Source organism: Cervus elaphus, chromosome 30 (genome assembly GCF_910594005.1).
Source record: "Cervus elaphus chromosome 30, mCerEla1.1, whole genome shotgun sequence".
NCBI classification, from domain to species: domain Eukaryota; kingdom Metazoa; phylum Chordata; class Mammalia; order Artiodactyla; family Cervidae; genus Cervus; species Cervus elaphus.
Window position 1 is genome coordinate 76,229,317 of NC_057844.1, and position 14,220 is coordinate 76,243,536.

A 14,220-nucleotide genomic window follows, 5' to 3' on the forward strand; every position below is an offset into this window, starting at 1 on the left:
TTTGAAGTTCTTTTGGATATATACTCAGGAGTAGAATTGCTGAGTCATGTGATAATTCTGTGTTTAAGTTTTTGAGGACCTTCCCGGCATCCACGCCTTTGTGTAATCCCCTCTTCGTCAGTTTGCCTCGCCTCCCTCACTCAAAGACTATGGCAAAGGGTGATGGCGTGTCACTCCCTTCATTAAGTTACATTATATGGCAAAGGTGATGAAATATCACTGCTTTCACTTGCTTTAATAGGGCAGAGTAATTGAGTGTCACTCCTTGTAATTGTGTTTTATCCTAAAAGACTCCTTTCTGGGAGACTGGAGAACAGATTCTAGGTGTTGGCTTGATGAAGGCAGCAGCCATGTTGAGGAAAGTCACACAGCAGTGAATGGCAGACACCGTCCAAGGATCAAAGTGAAGGTGATCTCCATTCCGAGCCAGCAGAAAGGGGGGCCATCAGTTCTCCAGCCACAAGGAAATAAATTCTGCCAGGCCCTTGAATGATGTTGAATTTGTTCCCAGTTGAGCCTCTAAATGAAAATGCTGTCTGGCCCATACCTTGATTCCAGCCTTGAAAGACCCCAAGAAGAGCATGATAAGTGTCTTCTTGATTAGGCTGTCAGCTATTGGGTTTTCGTCCTTCCTTACATTCTCATCTCAGAGAGTTTGAATGTGTTAGTTACTCGGTCATGTCCGACTCTCTGACTCTGTGAATTGTAGTCTGTCAGGCTCCTCTGTCCATGGAATTCTCCAGGCAAGAATACTCAAGTGGGTAGCCATTTCCTTCTCCAGAAGATCTTCTTGACCCAGGAATTGAACCCGGGTCTCCTTCATTGCAGGCAAATTCTTTACCATCTGAGCCACCAGGAAAGCCTAGCATTTGGGTAGAGGTTTTCTGAGCCTTGATCTATTCAGCCAGTATAATGGTATGTGTGTATGTATATATATATATACACACACATACATACATTATATATATAAAACAAGAAATCTGGCCTTCTTGAGATATTCAGTTTGGGCTTGGGGTCCAAATTAATTTTGTCTTGATGAGTAGCAGAGTCCTCGGGAGTTCAAGGAAGAGGTCATTAGGAGAGCATTTGATCTAAAAGTTCTATTTGCGTTCTCTTTTATGAGTCAATGAGTATAGTGTCTCATAGGAGAAAGGAGAAGTGAAGTTGCTCAATTGTGTCTGACTCTTTGTGACCCCATGGACAGTAGCCTGCCAGCCTCCTCCGTCCATGGGATTTTCCAGGCCAGAATATTGGAGTGGGTTGCCATTTCCTTCTCCAGAATGTTCCTTGAATAAAGATTCAAAGCTGGGTGCTGGTACATGGAACACGTGACAAGTATTAGAGATACCCGTTATCTGAGTACTTTGTTGACACTCAGAGAGGGCTTGTGTAACAATGGTGGGATTTAAGGTTGATAGTGGACCAGCAGTATCAATAATTAGTAATTATTGAAATTTCTCCTTTTGAGTTGATGGGTGAAATGGGTACTTGATTCACTTTTGAAACCCTGTCTATATTATAGTCTTTTCCTTCATTATCTTGGCTAATACCAAGCAATTCTTTACTGATTGTCACTTCTGGTTACAAAATCTGCTGGTGTCTTTGTCAGAAGACTATATTAATATCTGAAATGGGAGCATCTGATTTTATCTGTAAGGGCATTAGTTTATTCTGGGCCTTATTCTGCTTTTTTTTTTGAGGCTCCTTTAAAATGTATAGTATGAAATTGAAGACCTGAAAGTGTGGCTATTTTCCATCCAGTTTTTGTTCATGAAATTTCCCATTGCTGGTTGAAGGCTGCTCACAAAACGTGAAGAGAGAGCTGGGGTTGCAAGTGCTTTGGGGTCTCCCCTTGAATCCTGTCTAAGGGCATTAAAGACCCATCTCTAATGTCTCCAGAGGACTTTGCTCTCTCTGCCAGCAGAACTGCATTAGAGTCCAATCTAACTTCACAGGGCAGATTTTGGTGGTAGTCTCCCAAAGACCTTGCCCATCATGTACAGTTTTTCTAAACCTCTGTTTTTATATGGTTAGGGGTCTCAAGTCACTCTCAGGATCTTCCTCTTCTCCCCATTAATCCAGTATTTTCTGTCTGAGGCTCTTGCTAGCAGTATGAACCAGTTGATATAAACTTGGGTACCTTAGATTATACACTCCTAGAATACTCTGTTTCTCCATAAACTTCTGTTTTGTGGAGGCTTTGGGAAATCTTTGGTAATGCCTCTCAGTTCAGAATGAGACCGAGGTTTACTTCAGCCATAGAACTTGCCCTCGTTGAGAAGTTTCTGGTCAGCCAGGAGAAAAGGACAGCAACAAGTCAGAGGAAGGAAGAACAGGGCAGGGGAAGGTGGAGAAACATGGAATAGAGGAACAGGAAGAGCAGGATAAAGACTAGTAGGTTTGAGACAGTTGTAAGTTTTTTGCATTTTTCATTTGGCTTTTTCTGTGCCTTTGCTGTTCTCTATGAACCTTGTCTTCCCTGTGAATTTCATAAGGAAGCAAATTTGGCGTTTGAATTTCTTCTGTTAGCGTCTTCATGTTGATTTAAAAAATGCGAAACTAGATGTTTAAGAGTTTGCAAACCCCTGTTTTTTCTTAAGTTGCCTCTCAAATGAACCACTCATACCAAAAGCTTTCGAAAGAATCTGTTGTAATTCTAAATTACGCTTGGTGAAATCATGCCATGTAGAAAGATAAGAACAGGAGTTTGAGTTACAGATTTAATATGTTTGACGAGAAGCAGTCTGACTCACAGCACAGGCAGCCTGAGACAGACCTCCTATGAACGTCTTATACTGGCTTATCAAATCATGGTTGGCCATCTCTTATCAGAGACCTGACTATGTGCAGGGCCTTGGTGGCTGAGCATTTGGAAGGGAGATCTACCAGCCCCAGGCTCCCACGGACAAAAAACAGGGGAAAGTCCTTAAAGTTTTGATATGGGTTTCCAGGCAGATTTTGTCCTGTTTGAATACCCTTGAGACCTTCTGAACTCACTGGCTCCTGGAGCCTGCGTGAAGGTGGACTTACAGGTCCCACGCTCGTCTGTTTCCCAGTGAACTTGGTCTTATGGGCTTGGAACAAAAAAATGTTGGTTTTTTTGGAGCTCTCCCCAATGTGAAATTTTTCTCCATATTGTGGTTGGGGAGATCCATGGGTGGGGGCCTCTGTGGGTATCAGAGGAACATTGCGATTTTTGAAGCTGGGATCTTGAACTGTGACTTTTAGCAGGACTTGAACTGATCCCAGTGAAACCTCCAGAATTGCATCAAAATGATGGTGTCCTTTACTGAAGTAGGTATTATTAATTGTAAGCTTGGTTTTGCTTCATCAACAGGTGTTCTTGGTTTTCTTTTCAGGGAGGCTTCACTCGGCAAACTGTATTTGAATTTCCAACCTCTGTTAATTTGGAAAATAGGGAAAAGTAGAAAATTTGAGGAAAAGAAATCCACTGTCTTTTCACTATTGTCTCCTTGTATGCCTTAGGTGATTTTTAAGATCCTCTTAATACTCTTAAATAATGATGGATTTTCATTGCCTGTGTTAACTTTGACTGTAGTGTACAGTTCCAAACACATCTTGTCTGAATGAATTTGTTAAGCTGCAATTGAATCTGTAGGATATAGTTTTCAGATAAATATTTAAAAAATAATTTTAAGGAATACCCTTTTGTTTTTCAGATACATTTTAATACTAGTTTTATTTCTAGTTTGCTTTTAATTATTTCTGATATAAGAAGTGATACTTTTTTTTCCTTTTAAATGATTATTTTAGAATCCTGTAGTAACTCCACTTTAATTTGAAACTACACTAATTTTCACATTTTGTAGTTTAGATTTGTTAGGTAAAAGATTGCTTTTGATGGTATTTATGCAGGTAGAGGTTTGCTGATGTAGATAAACAGTGTAAATTTTTGGAATACCTTGTAGTTTATTCCATCTTTTTAAAATCCATTCTTTCTTCCCCCCCCTTGATCTGTGGTATTTTTAAGGCAGTTCTTTTTCTTGGCAACTATATTCTGCCTTTTCCCCCTCCAAGTGCTTGAGTAGACTAATGTGGTTTCAGTTTGTTATATCTCTCTTTAAAACCTTTGTTCCTTTTCTGTTTGAATAATTGAATGTTATTTGGAGGTTCCATGGAGATGGTTTACCACGTTCTTTTAAACTATTGTGTGTTGTACTTAAGGAGTCTTCTGGAATGATTTCCTTTTGTCTTGTTCTTGAGTTGCTGTTTTCATGAGAGAGAAACTAATGTTATGTTCAAGTGTTACTTAAAGTAGTCAAGTGTTCAGGTCCTCATCTGGTATCAAGTATTTGCCTTTCATTGTATTCAGTATCTCACTAACCAGATCTCAGGGGCTTGAGAACAGAGTGAAGAGTGTTTTTCTGAAGCCCCTGGTAGACAGGGTTGGAATCCCAGCTACTTGTTTAACCAAACAGCAACAATAACGAAAAAAAAAACAACCAGCCACAGACCCTGAATTCAAAGAGCTTCATCTCCCCTCAGGGAGACCTACAAGTAGACAGGCAATTTAATACATTCTGATAACGTGAGGCTAAGAGTGTGTGGGGCCCATGTAGGAGGGCCCCTAACCTCGTTTCAGGGCGTCACGGCAGAACGTCCACGGGAAGGATATTTAAGGATTACTTGAAGTCTGAGTAGCAGTGAGCTAGCTAAAAAAGTCAGGCTAATGATGGAAACGCACCATTATGGTCAGGGAAAATACCTTGTCAGAGCTGGGCAGCCACGGGAGCTTTAAAAAACTGTGGGGATGCCCTGTGAGGGGCTGCAGTAAGACGGGGCCGAACAGATAATCAGGGTCCAGATATGTGTGGTCTCGGGGCTTCCCTGGTGGTTCGGTGGTAAAGAATCCACCCGCAGCACAGAAGACACAGGAGAGGTGGGTTCGGTCCCTGGGTCGGGAAGATTCCCTTGGAGGAGGAAACAGCAGCCCACTCCAGCATTCCTGCCTGGGAAATCCCACGGACAGAGGAGCCTGGTGGGCTACAGTCCGTAGGGTTGCAGAGTTGGACACGAATGAGTGACTGAGCCCACGTGTGGCCTCGAATGCTGTGCTTGGGTATCATTTTTGTGGCTTTGGGAGTCTCTGGTTTCATGTAGAAGAGCTAACATGATCAAAATTGTGGAATTAGAAAACTTATTTACATTTGTGATGTGGAAAATGGATTAGAACAGTGCAAAGCTTGATTGAGGTTGGTGGGCCAATTAGAATGCATTTCCTTTAATCCAGACAAGAAATGATGGGGGCCTAAAGTAAGGTGTTAGGATGGAGCCAAGTAGGCAGTGTGGGGAAACGCTGGAGGTTGATTATTTCATGATCCCTTAGATGTCAGGGGTGAAGCAGAGGGAGGAACCACCAGTGGTCAAATTGCTTTGTTTGGTTCTAATACCTACTTTTTTCCTGGGATATTTGTTAAACTTATCTGAGTTTCTGTTGTTCTGTAAGAGAGAACAGTAATATTTGCATCTCAGAGTTATGGTAACGTAGTTGAACGAGGTTAATACTGTAGGTTCACAGTAGTAATTATTTTTATCACCTCATTAGCCAGATTTTCAACACTGCACTTTTGCTTTAGTAGAAAGCCAAATAATAACTACAAAAAACTAGTGTGAAGGGAATCATTTAGAAAACCAAAAAAGAAAAGCTCTTTCCTAGTAATCAAAAAGTATTCTGTTAGATATCAGTATCCTTTTTCCCTGTTAAACCAAGAGTAACTTTCCTGATTATGCTTCTTCAGAGGCTTTATATTTTCTGGAAAAAAAAAAAAAGATTCATTCAGCCATGTTTATTACGCTGTTTTACAATTAGAGAAATGTGTGCTAAAATTTAGATTTGCAAATAAATTAAGCAGAAAGAGTCTTCTGTCTGACTCGGAGTCATCTGGAAAACACGTCAGCGGAGCCTATTTCTTGAACCCAGGATTGTTGGAAGTTCTGCTTTACTTTTGTATATGACTTGAGGGGGTATTAAGCTCCAGGAGTTGGTGATGGACAGGGAAGCCTGGCGTGCTGCAGTCTGCTGGGTCGCAGAGAGTCGGACACGACTGAGTGACTGAACTGAACTGAGGGTGTATAGCTTTTTGTGCGCAGATAGAACATTCCCCCATAATGTCTTGAAGCAGTGATTTTTTTTTTCTTCAAAAGCAGTCAATACTTTGTTCAAAAACCAGCTGATGTAAGTAAACTCCCAGATAGCTTCCCGTAGGGATGAGTAGCAGGGCTCGCGTCCAGTGAGCCCAGAATTTGGGGTTGGTAAGTAGGCTGGCTGTGGTGAGAGAGGGAGGAGAGGTGTGGTCTGACTCGCAGATGGTGGAGGTGGTGTTTGACACCAGCATCACTGTAGAAGGAAACGGGGTGTTCGGTGTCAAGGAGGACTATTTGAATCTGCGTCTTTGTTACAGATTTTCCTTCCCTTCCCCACCCAAGACAAGCCCTGCTCACCCACTTGGAAGAGTGCGCAGATCAGCTGATCCAGGCAAGTGCACTGGAGGTTCCCTAGACACATTTTTTGAAGTGTTGTAGCACCAGTATTAGTTCTGTATTCTGTAACATGCAGTTTCAGAATGAGTGATGATCCCAGGATAGAACACCCAGGGCCAGGCAGGAGAGAACCACACTTGATAGTTGGGGGTCTGGGCGGCCCATTTTATCAGATTTACCATCCTGAGTGCTTACTTCTTCCCAGATTCTGTTCTATTGTGTTTCATCCGTTACTGATTTCATCTTCTTAATAACCCCTATGAGATACTGTGTCCATCCTACAGATGAGAAAACCTAATTCCAGAGAGGCCCACTGGTAGGTAACACGTTCACTATCAATGAGTCCTCATCGAAGCCCATGCCTTTTGGCCCCAGCATCTTTGCTCTTAGCTACTGGGCCTCCCTGCCTCACAGGTGGGTGCTGAAGACCATTAACAGGTACACTGTGGTTAGTTGCTCAGTTGCATCTGGACTGTGGCCTGCCAGGCCCCTCTGTCCATGGGATTCTCCCCTGGAGTGGGTTGCCATGCCCTCTTCCAGGGGATCTTCCCAACCCAGGGATCACACCCAGGTCTCCTGCACTGCAGGCGGATTCTTTACTGTCTGAGCCACCGGGGAAGCCCAAGAATGCTCGAGTGGGCAGCCTGTCCCTTCTCTAGGGAATTTTTCCGACCCAGGAATCAAACTGGAGTCTCCTGCATTGCAGGCAGATTCTTTACCAGCTGAGCTACCAGGGAAACCCAGCAGGTATATTAGGCTTGCAAGAAAAGGCAGCCAGTTCTTTTTTTAGTTTCTTTTTACATGTTTGTGATCTACTTACTTAGGGCTTCCTTGGTGACTCAGATGGTAAAGCATCTGCCTGCAATGCAGGAGACCCAGGTTTGATCTCTGGGTCCGGAAGATCCCCTGGAGAAGGAAATGGCAACCTACTCCAGTACTCTTGCCTGGAAAATTCCATGGAAAGAGCCTCGGTAGGCTGTAGTCCATGGGGTCGCAAAGAGTCGGACAAGACTGAGCAATTTCACTTTCACTTACTTGGTTATAGCAACATCACTTACCCTTCCCACCATATTCTCTGTAAAACAGAATTTTTCACTGTTTTATTCTTGGGTTGGATGATAAAGCTCACTTAATGCAAGTTGTGCTAAAATAAAGGAGTAAAAGAAATGATTACTGGTTCTGTTGGCTTCTTTCCTCTTTCTCCATTTCTTGAACTGCTGTTTTAGAATTTATAGCTTAATGCTTTCCTCATCAGTATTTCCATGCATTAAATAACTTTAGAAACTGAGTTTAGTTCAAGACAGGTTGGGATTACAGAATGAATGACAGGAATTTTTATTGCTTAAGGAAGAAAATCAAGTAATGTCATTGGATCATTTCTCCTACCTCTTGAGTTGAAGTCATCAGGATTATTACTATTCTTAATATGTTTTTCTTTTATCTTTGTACTTTTCTGTGTTTTCTTAATGCTTCGATATTAAAACAAATATATTATAGATACTTCAGTTGAAAATTAAGGGAAGCAATAGCATCAAATTTGTTTTGTTCTTTCTGTTGAAATTTTCATATTTGGCTCTTTTTCCATTTCAAGGGGATTAGTGTCCACTTGAGAGATGTGAGGACTGTCTTAAGGATGTTCTAAAGTAAAAGTGTTGAACAGAATCAATACTACTTTTTCTTCAAATATTGCCAAGTTTGTGAAGTAAAAGAAGTAAGGATGTTCTGCTTAAAAGAGATTTATTTTATATAAGTAAAGGGCAAAATGTATTTGGTAAAATGAAGTTTAATACTTATTTTACATTTTTATCAAATAAAGTTTAATATCTTTAAGTTGAGGTGTACCTGCTTTCTATTACTTTTTAGTATAACTCAAACTGTGACCCTTCATTTTGAAAGGTAACTACCACGTAAAGTTTGACTTTTTAAAAAAAATTAATGAAATGTTTATTTAAAAATCCTTATATGGATAGCATTATATATTCCTTTTTAGGAGTAGGTTTTTTTTTGAAAACATAAGTTTCAAAACTTGAAATTGTTTGATACAGTGAGAAAAGTGCCTGACTGAGAATTAAGACGTGAGGGTCAATACCCGGAGTTGGTTTTGCCTGGTGTCGAAGGTATTTCATTCATCAAAATGTTAGGGCAGAACCAGAGCCTGTCTGGCTCTTGAGCCCCTGCTCCTGATGAGTGCACAGCACCCCCTTCCTGTGTATCACTCAGATACGGGAGCTTGGACCAGCCGCTCCGTCTCTCTGGATGCAGGTTCACCCCCTTCTGACGTCGATGCTCCTGAGATGAGAAGTGCTGTTGGCACTGGAGTCAGTCATTCAGGGGATCGTCTTGTCACAACAGACTGATTTCTTTGGAGGCTGATGGATGGTTGTTTATTCATTCAACAAGTACTGTGTTGATTTGCTAAGCTCTGGGGATTCAGCAGAGAGAGCGAGTGAGCTAGTCACGGCGCTCCTGGAGATGAAGTGTGGCAGGGGCCGTCCTAATGGAGGGACAGAGTGTAATGTGATCACAGGGCAATGACACCTAACCTGGCATCGGACTGGAGAGGCTTTCTAAAGAGAGTGATGTCTAGGTGAAGCTCGAAGCAAGCACCCCTCACTTTAAGAGAAAATAGTCATTTGTCTCTCACCTAGACTGCCGCTTCCCGGCTGGACTCCACAGATCCCTTTCACCTCTCTCTAAAGAATTCATCTGTTCCTTCCTTCATTCGGTCTTTCACTCAACAGCTGTTTCTTGCATGTGCCAGGCATTGTTCTAGGCACTGAAAATATATCGCTGAGCAAACGGGACAGAGATTTCTACTCTTCTGGAGCTTGCATTTTATTGGGATCAGGGGCTACACAGGGTAAGACAATACACAAATAATAAGTAAATTCTGTGCTAAAAGTCTGCCAAAGGCTGCCAAAGCAATTCCCCTCATTTCCTTGCTCTTAAGCTGGAGTTCTTGCTTTTTCGTGAGGCCTTGCCTCACTCCGCAGTGGGCTGACTCTCAGGCCCCAGCCTCCTTGAGTGTGTCCCACTGTGACTTCATTTCCTAGGTCTCTTTTCAAAGTCACTGCGTCTGAGCAGCCTCCTGAGACCGTTTTTGAGTTCGAGGTCCCCTGTGGTCGCCTGCCCTCTGTGCTGCTGCAGCACGCCTCTCCGTGCTGATTTCTTAGCTGCTGCGCAGTCATGTTTAAGATCTGTCTTTTCCTCTAGGCTATAGATTCCTTCTCCAGCGGATCTTCCCAACCCAGGGATCGAACCCAGGTCTCCCGCATTGCAGGTAGATGCTTTTACCGTCTGAGCCACCAGGGAAGTCCTGATACAGACTGCACGAGGGCTGGGCTGTAATATTATAATTTTTTACAATTACAGAGGAGCCTTTCCTTTTCTCTCCTGTGCCTTCAGGGCCCAGTGTGGGACATACAGTACTATGAGTTGGTTTGGTGAAGGCGAACAGAGTTTCTGGCTGAGCCAAGTTGGTTGAGGAAAGGCTGGAGAGAGTGCCTGGCATTGGGATAGAGAGTCTAGAATGGACTGGTGGCTCAGAATGACAGGAACTAGTATAGAAGCCGAGTGGAGGAGCTGAAATTTGGCTCTGAGGCAGTGAGAAGTCATGAAAATTCAAAGCAGATATTGGGAATATACTACATTTTGTGGGGCTTCCCTGGTGGCTCAGCAGTGAAGAACTCACCTGCCAGTGCAGGAGACCCAGATTCAATCGCTGGGTCGGGAAGATCCCCTGGAGAAGGAAATGGCAACCCACTCCAGTATCCTTGCCTGGGAGGCTGTCTGTGGGGGTCTCATGAGTTGGACATGACTGAACAACTAAACCACCACCACCACTGTGTTTTGTTAACAGTTAGTGCTCTGGAAATCACTAGGAAGATCGTTTGAATGACTGCCTCAGGTGTGGCGGATTGGCTTTCTAAACAGGGTTTGTTTTATCTGTGGCTCCGCTGGGTCTTTGTTTCCGCGCCTGGGCTTTCTCTGGTTCCGGTGAGCCGGGCTGCTCTGTGTCGGGGTGCTGGGGCTTCTCACTGCAGTGGATTCTCTCGGGGCGGCTCCCAGGCTCTAGCGCTCTGGCTCCGTAGTTGTGGCGCATGGGCTTAGGTGTCCCCCGGCGTGTGAGCTCTTCCTGGACCAGGGATCGAACCTGTGTCCCCTGTATTGGCAGGTAGCTTCTTTACCATTAAGCCATCAGGGAAGCCCTGATTTAATTTTTGAATTATGAACGTAGTGTGAAATTTTTATCTTTATGGTTTTTTTTTTTTTAAAGTTCAATGTGAACCTAAGGGTATGCAATGAGACGTAAAGTTCCCCCTTTCCCCCCAGCTTTCAGTCCTATTTTTGAGCAGTAACTCAAGCTGAGTTCTTTAATATGTCCATACGTTAAGTTTTTATAAGCATTGATGTATGGTTTTCTGTCTTAAGGCAGATGAGGCCACGTGCTGTTTGTTGTCCTCTAACTTTCCTTTCCTCCCACAGTGTATGTCATATTTTGCATCTCTTTAGTGTGTGAGGGTTATCTTCTTGAAACCTAAATCTGAACCATCTTTCTCCTGCCTAGTGCCAAGGCATTTGAACCGGACCGAATCCCGTAAGGTCCTGTCAGAACAGACCACACCTTCTACCTGTATTGATGCCTTCTCCTGCGCTTTTCTGCCACATCCTTACTGTGCATCTGTACCGAGCTTTCTAGTCTGGGGTTTTCATACATGTTGTTCCTTTTGTCTAGAAGTCTTTCTTTTTAATCTTCCCATGGTGGCTAACTGCCGTTCCCTTGGGGTTTCAGTTTAAATTTTACTTTGGAAGTCCCCTGTCTGAGCAGTCTTTCTAAAATGGATTCTTCCTCCTAATGGCTCCCTCTGTCCCTTTGGTTTCCATGTAACATTTATTTCAAGTCCTAGTTGATTTGTTTACTCTCTTCTCTGTTTCTCTTATTCGGCTGTATGTTCCGTGAGGGCAAAATCTATTTTATGTAATATTGCCCAGTAAATATTTTCCTAATTAATGCACAAATGGATGAAGAAGAACATATGGAGCAACCTCATTTTTTCAAAGGCTGCATAGTATTCCATGTTGATATGTGTACCATTTATGGTACCAGTTTACCAGTTCCCTTAGTTAAGGCCTTTTAAATTGTTTTTTTTCCTTCTGATTTTCTTTCCTTACCAAACCACCACCAACCAAGTGAAAATAATAAATGTCTTTATATATATCTCTTTGTGCATGCATGTGAGTGTATCTGTAGGATAACTTCTCCAAAATGAAATTTCTGGGTCAAAAGATGTATGCCCTCAAATTTTTGGTAGATTCTGACTGTTTCTTTTTAAAAAGATTATACCCAGTAGGGAGAGTAGTGCTAGTTCTCCTTCAGATCACTGCTCTTGGCTCTTCTCAAACTCTGGTGGATGAAAAGTAGTGTCTCGTAATTGTGACTAAAGTTGAACATATTTTATATGTTATCCTTTTAAATTTCATTTAAGATAAACTTCTTACTTAATCCTTTGCCCAGTTTTCCTGATGACTGTTGGTCTAAAGATGTTGTTGATTTAGTTCTTTTTACTAAGAAATGTTTTTCTACCTCTAGCCCTGTAGGGAGGGCTTCCCTGGTGGCTCAGATGGTAAAGAATCTGCCTGCAGTGCGGGAGACCCTGGTTCCATCCCTGGGTCGGGAAGATCCCCTGGAGAAGGAAATGGCAACCTGCTCCAGTATTCTTGTCTGGAGAATCCCACTGATAGAGGAGCCTGGCGGACTAGAGTCCACGGGGGTTGCAAAGAGTCAGACACGACTGAGCGGCTGTCAGCCTCCCTCCCTTTCAGCCCCACAAGGGAGTTGCACTTGGATGTGTCAGTGCCATTGAATTTTGAACTATATCGGGCTTTTTATCCCTTTAAAGTAGTTTTATAAATATATAAACTATGTGCTGGAATAACATATTGGAGCCAGGTATACTTAATAGTTTATTATTAAAACTAGTAATAGAGGTTTTTAGTGTCTAGTACATAATATGTTCTTAACAAAATAATTCTGCAGTGACTGAATGACTAGTGAAAAGCTAATTTTAAAGACTTTGATTTTACTTGGAAGGTCATTTAGTGAATTTGCTTTTTACAGTAGGATAACTTAAGCGTTACTGATTAGTTAAGACACAAGATTATTTTGTGGTTGTTTATACAAGAGTTGGATTTGTAGCAGCTGAAGAATTTTTGGAAGTTTTGCTTTGTGTAAATGTTACCTCTCTCTGTACACAGTCCATCCCCATAATATTTATATATAAATGCATGTTAAAATATTACTAATGAGCTAATATTTGCCTGTTCTCTCGAGGTAATGAACATTTTAGATACCAGGGTTTATTTTTTTTTCTTTGAATATCTTTTGCAAATATACTATTACACGTTTGAAAGAAAAGACACGTTAAAAGTTTCCTTCTAGACTTCTTATAATCCAGTCTCCATCAGCCAGCACTCTTCCTGTATTTTGTTCGAGAGGCACTAATTGTCTGCATTTGGCAGGTTTAACACTTCCTGACAGAGAGGCTATTAAGGGGAAGTATTCTCCAATAACTGTCAGTGGCTTGAACAAAGAACCTTCAAACTCAATGTGTGGAAACCACTAACATTCTTAAATGACCCTTTTCATGGAATTTTATCCCTTTAAGCTAAAATTTGGAGAATGTAGGGTCAGCGAAAACAGCAAGGTGTGATAAAGCAGTAAACCTTGATTTTTTTTTTTTTTTTCGGGGAGGGGATAGAATGGGAAGTATAGATTTATCTCTGACTTGAAAACAATTGTTATTTGGAAAATCTCATTAGCAGATGTGACTGCTTGGAGTTTAAAAAAAAAAAAAAGACTTAAAACTGATGTCGCTTTCAGGACCGCTTTGAACTTAACAAGCACCTATTTGTGGAGCAGACTGGCTAATGAAAGGAAATTAAATTTTTCTGACAACTTCCCCTGCCAACCTCCTTATTCAGGGGATGTTATTAGGTACTGAAGACTTTTAAGGAAGATTTTTTTTTTTTTATTAGACATGAATGAACCAGTTATAAACATCCCCCGCCCCCCATTTTGAGAGGAGGATTCTGACTTGGTTACTCTACATTTTTATAAAGTATTAATGTAAAAGCTTAAAAAAAACACCAGCATTTACTTTGATAGTTTATTTTCTGAAAATTCAGGCTATCTTACCAGCCAGTGGTTTCAAAACATTATCGTCATTCCTTGTGATAGTTTATGTCACCAAATTATTTAAAAAGTTAAATTTACTAGGATTTACTTGAATTTAACATCTTTTCAGCTTTCCTTTGCTGTTTATGGGGGAAATGTATCAGGAGTGTCCTATGCTGGGTGTGTTAGGTGAGGGTTAATGATCAATGAAATAGTTTAGATTCAAGGCAAGTTTTTGTGCATTCAATAGCATTGGTGGCTATTTAGCAATGACTAATCCTTGCATTCATAAACTCTTACCTTGTACTGTTTTATTTGTTATTGAAATAAAGTTGACTTACAGTGTTACTGTGGGCTGTTTTAGAATGCATTTCCTTTTCATGGCTTTTGAGAAGTTTTCCCCCCACTAGATAGTTCATGGAATTTAAGATTTTAAATTTCTATTAACAAGGTGCAACTGGTAAAGATAAAATTATGTACCCGAAAAAAGGATGAGAAAAAAGGTAATGGAGATTACTAAAGGAATTTTTTTTGAGGGGAACAAT

General features: G+C 41.5%; 1 protein-coding gene across 3 annotated transcripts in view; it reads left to right on the forward strand.

The window, feature by feature from the left end:
* The window catches only part of PCCA (propionyl-CoA carboxylase subunit alpha), a 346,757-nt gene that overhangs the window by 99,165 nt on the left and 233,372 nt on the right, over window positions 1-14,220 (forward strand). The gene's annotated exons all lie outside the window — the stretch shown is intronic.